Source organism: Pectinophora gossypiella, chromosome 17 (assembly GCF_024362695.1).
Source record: "Pectinophora gossypiella chromosome 17, ilPecGoss1.1, whole genome shotgun sequence".
In the NCBI taxonomy this organism is placed as follows: Eukaryota; Metazoa; Arthropoda; class Insecta; order Lepidoptera; family Gelechiidae; genus Pectinophora; species Pectinophora gossypiella.
In genome coordinates this window covers 2,643,545-2,657,819 of record NC_065420.1, presented here as the reverse complement: position 1 = coordinate 2,657,819, position 14,275 = coordinate 2,643,545, and the positions used below count along the sequence as shown (strand labels likewise).

The window sequence follows — 14,275 nt, the reverse complement described above, 5'->3', positions numbered from 1 at the left end:
CCTATTAAATCTTGGTCAAATTCTATCGTGAGTGAAAAAAAATCAAAATGGCGGAAAAACAAGATGGCCGCCATACAAAATTTTGTTTTTTCATAAAATGTCTCGGTGGTAAAAATTATGTATGGGGATGTAATCGGAACGTCTTGTTGAGTATGGATATACTTCTCGATCTTGGAAAGCTGCTCCGCATCAGGGAGACACCCTACGGCCTGGCAAAACTATAATACCTGGAGCAATATTTTTTTCACGGAACCTATTTAAATCTTAGTCAAATTTAGTTGCCGGTGAAAAAAAATCAAAATGGCGGAAAATCAAGATGGCCGCCATACAAATTTTTCGTTTTTCCTGAAAATGCCTCGGGGGTAAAAATGATGTACAGGGATGTGATCGGATAGTCATGTTGAGTATTTCAATACTGCTCGATCTTGAAAAACTGCTCCGCATCAGGGAGACACGCTACGGCCTGGCAAAACTATAAAACCTGGAGCAATAAATTTTTCACGAAACCTATTTAAATCTTGGTCAAATTTTATCGCCGGTGAAAAAAAAACAAAATGGCCGAAAAACAAGATGGCCGCCATACAAAATTTTGTTTTTTTCAGAAAAATGTCTTAGAGGTAAAAACAATGTATGGGGGTGTAATTGGAATGTCATGTTGAGTATGGAAGTACTTCTCGATCTTTGAAATCTGCTCCGCATCAGGGAGACACCCTACGGCCTGGCAAAACTATCGCACCTGGAACATTTTTGTTTTCACGAAGCCTATTAAAGTCTTGGTCAAATTTTATCGCCAGTGAAAAAAAAACAAGATGGCCGCCATACAAAATTTTGTTTTTCCAGAAAATGTCCCGGGGGCAAAAACAATGTATGGTGGCGTAATCAGAAGGTCATGTTGAGTATGTAAATACTTCTTGATCTTCAGAAACTGCTCCGCATCAGGGAGACACCCTACGGCCTGGCAAACCTATCGCGCCTGGAACTTTTTAGTTTTCAGAATACCTATTTAAATCTTGATCAAATTCATTTGCCTGTGAAAAAAAATCAAAATGGCGGAAATTCAAGATGGCCGCCATACAAATTTTTAGTTTTTCTTGAAAATGCCTCTGGGATAAAAATTATGTATGAGGGTTTTGATCGAAACGTCTTTGAAAGTATGGAAATACTTCTCGATCTTTGAAAACTGCTCCGCATCAGGGGGCACCCCACGGCCTGGCGAAACTATCGCACTGAACCTTTTTTGTTTTCACGAAACCTATTTAATTCTTGGTCAAATTTTATCGCCGGTGAAAAAAAAACAAAATGGCCGAAAAACAAGATGGCCGCCATATAAATTTTTGTTTTTTCAGAAAATGTCTCGGGTGTAAAAATGATGTATGGGGGATGTGATTGAAATGTCAAGTTGAATATCCAAATACTTCTTGATCTTCAGAAACTGCTCCGCATCAGGGAGACAACCTACGGCCTGGCGCAACTATTATACCTGGATCAAATTTTTTTTCACACAACGTATTTAAATCTTGGTCAAATTCAATCGCACGCGAAAAAAACAAAATGGCGGAAAAACAAGATGGCCGCCATACAAAATTTTGTTTTCCCAGAAATTGTCACGGGGGTAAAAACTGTGTATGGGAATGTGATCGGAGTGTCTTGTCGAGTACGGAAAATGTTCTCAATCTTCGAAAACTGCTCCGCATCAGGGAGACACCCTACGGCCTGGCAAATCTATCGCACCTGGAACTTTCTTGTTTTTACGAAACCTATTTAAATCTTAGTCAAATTTTATCGCTGGTGATAAAAATTCAAAATGGCGGAAAAACAAGATGGCCGCCATACGAATTTTTCAATTTTCCTGAAAATGCCTCGGGGGTAAAAATGTTGTATAGAGGTGTAATCGGAACGTCATGTCGAGTATAAAAAATACTTCTCGATCTTTGAAATCTGCTCCGCATCAGGGAGACACCCTATGGCCTGGCTAAACTATCAAACATAGTACATTTTTTTTTCCACTATACCTACTTAATTCTTGGTCAAATTCAATCACCGTTGAAAAAAAATCAAAATGGCGGAAAAACAAGATGGCCGCCATACAAAATTTCGTTTTTCCAGAAAATGTCTCGGGGGTAAAAAATGATGTACGAGGTTTTTGTTTGGAACATCATGAAAAGTACGGATATACTTCCAGGTTTTCAAAAATTGCTCCGCATCAGGGAGACACTCCACGGCCTGGCAAAACTATAAAATCTGGATCAATTAGTTTTCGCAAGACGTATTTCAATCTTGGTCAAAATTAATTGCCGGTAAAAAAAACAAAAGGCGGAAAAACAAGATGGTCGCCATACAAAATTTTCGTTTTTCCTCGGGGGTGAATATGATGTATGAGGGGTTTGATGGGATCATCATGTTGAGTATGGAAATCTTTTTCGATCTTAAAAAACTGCTCCGCATCAGGGAGACACCCTACAGTCTGGCAAAACTATCGCACCTGGAACGATACTTTTTTTACGAAACCTATTTAAATCTTGGTCAAATTCTATCGCCGGTAAAAAAAAAACATTGATCGGAACGTGATGTTGAGTATTGAAATACTGCTGGATCTTCGAAAACTGCTCCGCATCAGGGAGACACCCTACAGTCTGGCAAAACTATCGCACCTGGAACTTTTTGTTTTCACGAGACCTAATTAAATCTTGATCAAATTTTATCACGCGGTAATTACACTTTCTAATCCATTCTGGCCGGTGTGTCAAGGTCATGGGCTTGTCGATCAGGATCGTGTAGTTCGTAACCATGGTAACCACGATCTCAAGCGAGTTGGTGGGGAGTAACCATGGTAATTACGAACTACTGTAATAGCGTCGATTTTCCCAATCTCGATGTGACTTTGACGCCTCGCTCTAGGTGCATTGTGTACTGTAATTAGCGATTATCATAGTTTAAATAAGTCGTGTGAAGGTACCCAGTTACAGTTTTCAATCATCCGTCCCTTTCCTTTTCGGTTGATAAGAAAATGACAGGTATAACTTCAAATAAACTTCGATAGTGTGCACTGGAATCAGCACCAACACATGTTACTCTTGCATATTTAGTAACAAGTAGGTAGGTAGGTAATAGAAATATTTTATAAAATACTAATAGATGACTTTCCAGGCTATTTTCTCAAAAAAAAAATACAGTTGGAGCTGTCCAGATTTAACGTGATAAATACGTAAATACCTATTTTCTCATTACTCGAATAAATAATTATTTATTTATTTATTTAAAAAAGTACAACCACATCACACATATTGAGCTTATTCCATAACTTAACTAGGTATTCTGACTGATATGTGTAACAATAACGGTGTACATAGCACTCACAATGTATAAACTAATTTACAAATATATTATTATTATTTTTTATTCAAATATATTATAATGCAATGGCAGTATATAAATTATCCGTAAAATTAGAAGGTTAAACGATCGCAAATCTGTACAGAGCCATCTATCTTTGTTTGGGAAAAGTAGTCTGGAAAGTCCCTCATTGGTACCTATAGATTTTGTAATGATATTTGTCTTGTATTTAAGCCAATAAAGACTACCAAAGGATGTTTGATGTGGATGTGGAAATCTGGTCTCAAAAGGTCATAAGTACACTGTCAGTAGGTAGGTATATAGGTACCTACATTAAAATGCAACTAACAATTTTGAAACAACAAAAACACTGATTGTGAGATCTAATCGGTTGAAGTGGTGGTAAACGACGTGATTACTATTTATATTTTTCAAAATTATTTTAAAATGAAACAATTTTATTAAAAGACAATGAAAGATATATTTTTAGAAATAAGTTGTTTTATTATATATTTAAAATATCATAAGTAGGTGCAACCACACAAAATATTTCTACATTTAATTAAATAGTTGAAATAAAACAGCAACTTAACCAAGTACTCTCAGCCTCCATGGTCCAGTGGCTGACTGTTGGGTCAACACATCTGGAGGTCCTAGGTTCAAATCCACAAAAATTACTTTGTGATCCCCAGTTTGGTTAGGAGATGACTGGCTGATCAACCGATTGCCTGAAGTATGCTTCGAATGGCATGTTAAGCTGCTGGTCCCAGTTACTACTTACTGATGTTAGTACATAGTCAAAACATAAATCATGTCAGGGAACTTAATATGGTAACATATTAGTAAGTAGGTATAGAATAAACTTGACAATAACATTAAAATATATGGGTTATGTGCCTAACTAGCTTATTTAACTATTTAATGATATGATAATATAAATTATAAAGTGATTTAAGCTCATAGTTTAACAACATTTATGAACATAAATAGCTACTAACTACATACAATGCAACAGAACGGCACACTTAACACAGCTCTTATGTTCACTAGATATTAATACTTTTGAGGTGAGCTCATCCTGCAAGCAACGCATACATGAGCATCCATCAGGAATCTGAAAGCAAATATGAATGTTCTTAAAAAAATAATTGTAGTTTTGATGTCCCATGTACAATAATATATTTTTTCTACTCCTCTACTTTAATCTGGCATTTAAATAACCAAAAAGTCTAATATAAGTACATACATAATTAAACTCTTTGAAAAAGTGTACGCTCTATGGCCTATAAAAGCATTGTTTACAAAGTGTAACTGTACTATAATGTCGCCAAAAAAGCATTGTTGTTGTTTTTTTTTTTTGACCTGGAAACTGGCACCTTTACTTTGTTTGGTGCCATAGATATACTATAAAAAAAAAGTATACATTTGCCGCCATTTTCCGCGCGTTGGAAAATAATTTTTATAAATAAAATTTTTCTTTGTATAATTTTTGTTTCATTTAAAATTACGTCGTCGTAGAAAAAGTATTGTATGCAACGTTGTATAACTAGGTCAAAAAATGCTCGTGGCGTCTCTTATTGCGATGTTCGCCAAGGCTCACATCGCAACTCACGCCACTCGCATTTTTTGACCCTTCTTATACAACTGTTGCATAAAATACTATTACATAATATGCCTGATTATAACAATATTATTAAATCTGTAGGGATGAAATTACAATATGCCAACTTAAGTTGCCTTATAACAATGAGGGTCTTTCTAATTGACATTCCCCAAACACATGATAGATGGCGTTGTTCACTTTTAACGTGATAATTACCTATTTTCTCATTGCTGGGGTACATCATTATTGAAAAATGTAATGTAATGATGGAATCATCATATAATATAAAACTAATTGTTTCTTGAAATTACACATTATGTATAGAATGACATTGCTACCTATATTGCTTCTCTTTATTTTGATCAGAATAATAATAGGTGGAAGTTGTATCATCATAATATACCATCATCATTTATACCCAAAAACAAAGATAAAAGATGCATATGTCTATTATCCATGAAGTTAGAAGTTTAAACGAAGAAAAAACTTAACAATGTCATTTACCTATTGTGTTTTTGGGGAACACCGATTGGAAAGTCCCCCATTATGATAGAAACACATAAAACCTTTTAAATAGCTCTTACACAATGAAATTATAATCCTTAATATTTTATTGGGTGAATATCAAAATGTGCCAGGTTTGGTGGCAATACTTTCATATTTTGTTTTTCGTGAAAAAAACCCAATTTTTTACGAAAATTAATATGAAAGTTCGCCACCAAACTTGGCACATTTTGATATTCACCCTATTACCTGTCTCGGAGATATTTTTGTTTTTCTATATAATGTCACTCTTCATTTCTTTCCCTAAGCTTATGGCCTGTGATTTTGTCTTCTTGTATGCCTTCCCAAAGATATTCCACAACTTATACAGACACATTGCTTCCAACTTATTATTATTAACTCTCGGACTGGAACATTCATCAGGAGACTTGTTATTGTTGCTTGCATCTCTTAGTATGAGTTACACACAAAGTCGATCAGCATCTAACACCTATAAATAAATAACTTTATAATAACAGTGTCATTCGATTGTATATTACTTACATTGCAATTTATCAACGAACATTATTCACAAATTTTTTATCATTTCGGCTTTATCCAAAACACATAATGGTTCTGGAAGTTTTACCAGTTGAATATCCACGCAAAAACGGGGAAGTAGGGCCGACTCGATGAATTTTGTAAGTTACAAATTCCAACAAAGTAGGTAGGAAAAAAGTAGCACAGGAAAATATCAATACATTTTTTTTTTTCCTTTTGCCCATTTCAGGGATATCAATACAATAGATTTTTTTTTTGTTTTAGTTTTCCCCGCAGGGTAAGGCAAAGGGAACTATGCCCATACAGCCATGTCTGACGTATTTTTTTTTTTTGATGATTAATGAAATGATGAAAGGTGATGATGATGAAACCTAAGCCCCCCCACCCTCGAAGTAGACTCCTACTCCGAACCCCAAACGAATTAACTCAAAAGTCCGCATAAACTTTGAGTTTATGAAGCGGGCTTCCCGGCACGAAGCGAAAATAGGCAGATACACTTTGTTTATTGAATACTCCAATATAATAACACTCGCGAATGTCTTCCGACTAACTTAATGCGATCATTAACCACAAAACACCACTTCGTATTAATTATTTAGATTACTCAATGAAGAAAGCAACTGTCCCGTTCCCGTTTCCCGCCGAAAAGCCTCAATACAATAGAACTTCGCCAAATTGTTCACCAACGAGACAAAAAAAAAAATTTTTTTTTCTCCGAAGGGTAAGGCAAAGGAAACTATGCCCATACAGCCATATCTTAATATATTATTTTTTTTCTTGATGATTAATGAAATTATAAAAGGTGATGACGATGAATGATGAAACCTAAGCCCCCACCCTCGGAGCAGACTCCTACTTCGAATTAACTCAAAAGTCCGCATAAACTTTGGAGTTATGAAGCGGCTTGTTGGTGTTGGCACCAAGCGAAAATAGATAGATACACTTTATTTATTGAATATTCCAATATAATAACACTGTCGCGAATGTTTTCCGACTAACTTAATGCGGTCATTAACCACAAAACACCACTTCGTATTAATAAAAAGCAACAGTTTTTATTAAAAGTATTCAATGAAGAAAGCAACTTTCCCGCCAAATACTCACGGAAAAATGAATGAAAATACTCAATCATTGTTGCTTATTTAAAAAAGTTAAATGGTACTGATGTGACAAAAATGAATTAGATTTTATATTGCTTATTTATTAATTCCATCGATATCTGTGCGTCCAAGTGACGTAAAAAAGTACCTCAATATTTTTCGATATTGGCTGTTTGAATCTGTTTTGGCAGAATTTCTTTGTTAGTCTCATGGAAAAAAAAAGTAAATTCGTACCAAAACCGTTGGCGCGAAAAAGTGACAAGCGTTTTTTCACTTGTATTTCAAGATTTCCAAAGGTAAGTCGATTTTGTTATTAATAATTTAACAATTATTTTTAAATATTTAGGTATATAATAAGGTAATAATCTTTAAAATCGTAAAAAGTTAGCCATATAAACAATTATAATTGTAAGATATTTAACTTTCTGTACCGATTTTCTCTTTTTCACATAATGAAAGTGAAAACATTAAAAGGTAAGTAACTACTTAAAAGCTATAAGTAATTCTTATTCTATTGTCTATCTATTAGATAAACACATATAGTACAGAAGTGGTTTGTTTACAGATGAAGCGTTCAAGCGTTGAGATTCCATTGTGCTCTACAATGCTTCGCCGCTGTCGCGTTGACGACGAGCAGCAGGCGGCTGCTGTAACCTGCATCGGTGCCGGTAAGTACCTATTTAAATTTTAAGGAGCTTAATACCTAATGCACATTTTTTTATGTTACATCCATTTTAAGAAACGATCGATTGATTTTATGATGATTATAATGTCTAAAATAGCCGTTGATATCAGCCATGGAAAAAACTTTACTTAAGCACAGGCATTAGGTACCTATCTACTTAAATCAATTGCATTGCCCCTACTTATGCTGTGTGACTAGAATAGGCAATAGGTAGTTAATTATTATTAATATTTTTTTAGAATTAAGTAAGTAGGTTGGTAGGTATATGAAGTAAGTTAGTTAACCTATGATAAATTTAGATGGAGATCATTGCCCCTACTTATGCTGTGTGACTAGAATAGGCGATAGGTAGTTAGTTACTATTAATATTTTTTTGAATATTTAAATAAGTAGGTCGGTAGGTGTATGAAGTAAGTTAGTTAACCTATGATACCTAAATTTAGATGGAGATCATAACACTATAGATAATAATAATAACATTGAATCCTTTTTGAATTCTAACAATCTGAGTGTAATTCTGGTTTGACAGCAACCCATGTTGTAGCACAACAGTAACATCACTCATTAGATAACCTGTCATAAGTAGGTCTGTAACAAATTATAATAAACACACAAGTTAACCTATGACCATAGTATTATTACTTATTCTATGCTATAGCAGTCACTATCTTAATATTCTGTGTGAAAAGTTAAACCTTTCTCTAAAATCGAGAAAAGCCAACTAAGTATGTCTGTTTTATGCGTAGAAGTAGTGTATTTTATCCAAAGTGACAAGTTACTACAGATGGTTAAATACAACTATAACCAATGTTATAATAATATTATAAGATATTTTAACTATGTAATTAAGAATTATAGAAATTAGTAATTAGGTAACAAAATTATTATAGTTATCTACTTAATTATATAACACAGCTATTTATAATTACAAAATTATATCAAACAAGTAAGTAAGTATATAGAGATAGAGATATCGAAGCTTTGAAGTATTTAGTTTATCTGAAAAAAAAAAGTTTGAATGCTATAATAACATTTGTCTACAAGAAACTTTTTTAAATTACTATCAAAGAGTTTATGTAGGTTTGTCTATATTTTGAATATGGTTAGGGTTATGGTTATAATATATATCTTGATGACCATGTGGTGGGGACTGAAGGAAACTAATCTAATTCCATTTTTAACAGACTTCAAATAAAAAAAAAGGTTATCAATTTGACCCATATATTGTAATGTGTGCCAAATTCCGTATATATGCATGTATGTTTGTCCATGCATTTCTTAGTAACTACAAATCATATTGCAATAATGCTTGTTTATGGGATTAAGTATCGTCCAACATAGGAAAGAATGCAAGTCTCATCAAAATTGGTTTAGAAATTTCCAACTTTTGGTTGAAAAACAGTTAAAAATTAGGAATCTTGTGTTTCGACTATACTAATAGAGGCTTCGAGCTTAAGTAACTATGATTATTAATGGTTTCAGCGTAAATTAAAGCAATTTGGAAAACGGTCAAGGGTGTGACGGGCACCATATACATTAAACAAATTAGAAGACATGTTATAGGAATTCCAGTGTTTTGTTAACGAAGGTACCTGGTTAGTGGCGTATTAATATTATTAGTCACATTGAGTTTAAATAAAAAGTAATTTCAAAATTTTGATTCTAATTATTCAACTAAATATTATTTCTTACTTTTATTTGACAGATTTTGAAATTGGTTTAATTTTTTAAATTACTTTTTGTGATAGTTGACAAATATACATACTTCACCTGTATTAGTTTGAAATAATCTCACACTATGATGCAACAAGATCAAGATTATGGTATTACGTTTTACTGATATTTTATATTAAATCTTCGAAATATTCCGTCAATAGAGTGCTGCATTGCATACCTACATAATATCTCGCCTATTTCTCATTGGGGTAGGCAGAGAACAGATTATGAGAAAGAATATGAATGAAATTGGAATTAAATATTTTTGTTACAATTATGTAATAAATTGCTTAATCTTTTATTAAAATTGTCAAAAGGTTACTAATGAGAACGTTGAGGAAAATAGTGTGATAAGGGACCGTTGTGAAAGAAGATGTAGTGACGAGAATTGTCAAAATAATTAATGCCTAGATAGTTTGAACATGGACAAGATTTATTATGCGGGTACAATTGGTAGAATCGGAAGAGGAAGGCCTAGGTAGTACATACCTCGATTAATTCCAGGATATTTAAAAGAAAAGCCACGGTCAAGAGTACTGGGGCTCAGCGAGCGTGCATAAAGACTTTGATAAGAGTGGTCGAAGCGAAAGTGATGTGTCAGGATCGTAGTAAGTGGAATCGCGTGGTCTCTGCCTATCCCAATGGGAAATATTTTTATTTATTTATAGCCTTTTTTCAGATATAGAAGTTACATTTTAAAGTTTTTCATTAATCTACAATAACCAATCTCTGTGCCTTCGGGCAAAGGCCTCCCCAATTTCTCTATATTATTTTTTATTATCTAGGAATCTGGTCCAGGTCTTAGTGTTTCCAACCATTGACATTATTTCGTCGGCCCACCTTTTAAATTGCCTACCCCTGTTTCTCTTATGGCCTCTAGGGTACCATAGTGTAACAACTTTGCTCCATTTATCTCCACCTCTAATAGTATGTCCAGCCCACTTCCGGGAAATATGCGTAATCTTAAGTATGTATTTTTTCGAGATAGTTGCTTAGAATGATATTCGATAGTCTTAAGCTCATAGTTTCAGTATTCCATAAGTTTTTTATTTTATATACCATATCATTACTAACAGGACCGTTATGCCATTTTGTATATTGTAAAGCCACAGCTACGATGGCAATGTTGACGAATTTATTGATCGACTTTTGACGTTCAACAAGTCAAGGACAAAGTGTGCTCTACATGACTGTCGTGACTTTGCTTTTGCTGGTTTGTGCGGCACGAGCTGACGGCATTGTGTAAAAGTTCTTAAACAAAGTTACCTAGGTTTATTGATTCGACTAAAATTTTAAGTGTGTAGTTTATTTTTTTAATAATGGGTAATTTAATTTTCCTATACTAATTATTGCATTCCCTGTAATTATATCTGTGAATATTTTATTTTTATTAAAAAAAGATTATTGGAGAAGGATAATATTGATAATTATATTTAAGTATATAGGGTAAACTGCCTAATTATTAGCACCTTAAATTATTGGTACGGTAATCATTTCTCAAATTTTAATGTTCACACTGAGGTTGAGGCGCTTAAAATGGTTTGTAAAAAAAATGCCCATTACCTAGAACCAGATAGGATAATATTTTTGTTTGCACGGAAATTTTTCTTATTTTTTTCTGATAAAATCAGTAGGGGTGTCAATAATAGGGTGTATTACCTTATCTATTAAATAAATTCATATCTAACATTTACTGTTTCATTAGGTCTAACACACCAAGGCTCCGATATGTATGAAGGTAACAATTCGCAATGTACGGTTATCTCAGCATGCGCTTCAATTTATTCTGTATTCCATAATCGCGCATCTTTTGCTACTGCCGAAATTGATGAAATTTTAAAAATGGGGGATACACTTTACATGCAGTTAAAATATTTACTTCAGAGGGGTGTCAGTTATTTTATGCCAGACGAATTACCCAATGAGCTTCGCGTCGGGAGTAACGTCGTACATATAGTTAGCATGGAGGACAACTGGATCATTTCTAATACGTATCCTACAACTCCCGCGAATAAAGACATAGGTTTATTAACGTTAAAAAATATATTGGACAACAGAGTGTTTTTTAATACAAATGATTATACTGTTGATTCGCAATTCGCTTATAATGTAAACAATTCAAATCACAACGACAGTACGGATAGCATATTGTTTACGGGTCAGGGTTATACTTTTAGTTTTTGGCGGTTTAACGGTGAATATTATTTCTTTAACAGCCATGCGGTTAACAGAAAAAATATTAATATAGGAAAGGGCAAGCCAGAGGACGGTCCTTACGTAGCACGTTTATTTAAATGTAATTCAACCGAAGCGCTAGCAAAACTTTTGCTCGCGAATGAAGTTTATGACGGATCCGAATACTCATTGACTCGATTAAGAGTACTAAATGACGACTCTATATGGCAAAATGGATCGCGGGTTAGTTCCGAAACGTCACAGTCCATTTTAGTAGATTTAATATCTTCACCATTACTGAATGTGAATCAAACTTTAGATTCAATTTTGATGAACTATCAGTCAACACTGGCCCCACTTAAAACCTCTGTGCAAAGTTCAGATAATGACTCTATCAATGATTTAAAATTGACAACTTTGAAACCAGTTGTCCTATTAGAAAGAATTGATAATGAAGTCGAAAATCAATGCGTTAAAAATAAAGGCGGCCGACCCAAAAAACAGAAACGCGGACCGAATCCGCGCAAAGAAAACGCGCACCGCGAAGCTGTAAGAAAATACACTAAAAGAAACCCCGCTGTTCATCGCGAGGCTGTTCAACGGTATAACGAACGCAATCCAGACATTCACCGCGAGGCCGTTCAACGGTATAACGAACGCAATCCAGACATTCACCGCGAGGCCGTTCAACGGTATAACGAACGCAATCCAGACGTTAACCGCGAGGCCGTTCAACGTTATAACGAGAACAACCCAGACGTTCATCGCGCGGCCGTTCAACGTTATAACGAGAACAACCCAGACGTTCACCGCGCGGCCGTTCAACGTTATAACGAGCTTCACCCCGAAATTATCAAAAAAGCAGCACAAAAATACACAGAATATAGTCGTAACATTGAAACGCCACTGCGATATTCAAAAAATTTAATAGGTGAAAAACAGGGGCATGAACTCAGCATTATTCGATTGTATAATTTAAAAAATACGTCGCTTCTGTCTGATAAGACATATAGATGTCCAAATTGTAATGCTCCATTGTTCGAAGAAGAGAAATCTCGTCGACAATGGTGTTGTCATTCAGGAGATTATAACGTTCAGAATTTTCTCCCATTAAATGAAGAATTTTATACAAATCCAGCTTTTTTAAATAGACCACGCGCTTACAATAATATTTTTGCATTTTCGGCATTAGGTGTTTCCCATGGTTACCACCATCCAGAAGGTATATCTTTTCTAAAAATTCAAGGACGTATTTACCATCGTATCTTTGATTTGTCTTACAATGAAAGTCCTAATAATATTAATTTTTACATAAATGACAGTAGCGAAAGAGAGAGTTTAGCTGGCGAATTAAGTTTAGATACAACGGTAGTTCGAATGATTACAGGGTTCATGCACACAGTTAATCCATACATAAAATGTTTTAGAAGGTTAAGTTTAGAGGTATCATCAGAAGCTTTCTTGAAATTCGAAAAAACTACTCGTGCGACTCACGGTAACATCCTCGGAGATCAACCTATTGGTCAAGAAATTGCCGCAATTATTAGTACAGACCGCGAAGAATTTTCTCCACGCTGTATTGTAGTCAAAAAGATAGCAGACGGTAGGCCTCGAACAATAGATATAATGGATTCCTTATACGAGACTTTCCAGTATCCTCTCTTATATCCTCACGGAAATACTGGTTGGCATCCAGATATGAGAGATAATAAGGGCAATAAGCTTAATCAGGTTAAATATGTCCGTTGTTTACTTTTATCCGAATCGCGATTTAGCATATTTGGTCGTTTATCTGAAGAGTGGTTAGTCGATATGTTTTGTAGAGTTTTAGAAGAACGCTTGCGGTTTTTGAAAAATAGCCAAACAAAACAACAAAACAGGCTAAGAGTAGCTCCACTCCAAGAATTAATTAATGACGAGTTTATTTTAGGAGAAGGTGGAGTAGAACCTGGTAAAATTTATTTACCTAGCTCATTCACAGGGGGTCCACGGTACATGAAAAAGAAATACCTGGATGCTATAGCAATGGTAAACAGGTTAGGTCCACCATCATATTTTTTAACTTTAACATGTAACCCCAACTGGCCTGAAATAAAAAATTCAACATTATCAGGTCGATCAAAAGACCCCCTTACTTGTGCTCGAGTTTTCAACTTAAAACTGGGAGAGTTATTAAAAGATTTAAAATCGGGTAAATGGTTCGGAAAAATTGTTTATATAATGCATGTTATAGAGTTCCAAAAAAGAGGACTACCACATGCGCATATTGCTTTTAGAGTGGAAGGTGGTGGACCAGTAGAAAGTCCGGATATTGATAAGTTTGTTCGTGCTACCATACCCGATCCAACACAAACTTTATTATACAAAGTTGTCATGGATCACATGATACACGGTCCATGCGGTCCTCCTTACCGAACTAATTTGCCGTGTTGGAATAGTGAAAAAAAAAACTGTTTAAAATATTTTCCAAAAAAAGAAACACCAGTCACCTTCAGTGACGATAGAGGTTTTATACATTTACATCGTAATAGTAAAAATCAGGCGATTATTAAATATCGCGGCAGAGACGTAATAGTTAATGATTTATGGGTCGTTCCTTATAATCCTGCTCTTCTCCTA

General features: G+C 34.6%; 2 protein-coding genes and 1 long non-coding RNA gene across 5 annotated transcripts in view; 1 reads left to right on the top strand and 2 right to left on the bottom strand.

Annotated features, from left to right (window-relative positions):
• LOC126374321 (oxysterol-binding protein-related protein 9) overlaps positions 1-14,275 on the top strand; it is a 129,864-nt gene that overhangs the window by 39,679 nt on the left and 75,910 nt on the right. The gene's annotated exons all lie outside the window — the stretch shown is intronic.
• Positions 1-14,275, bottom strand: part of LOC126374426 (elongation of very long chain fatty acids protein) — a 69,899-nt gene that overhangs the window by 39,065 nt on the left and 16,559 nt on the right. The gene's annotated exons all lie outside the window — the stretch shown is intronic.
• On the bottom strand, positions 3,815-6,103 carry LOC126374527 (uncharacterized). The gene is made up of 3 exons (XR_007567447.1): positions 6,004-6,103; positions 5,690-5,930; positions 3,815-4,447 (listed from the first exon to the last, which is right to left on the bottom strand). It is a non-coding gene; the product is annotated as an uncharacterized LOC126374527 (long non-coding RNA).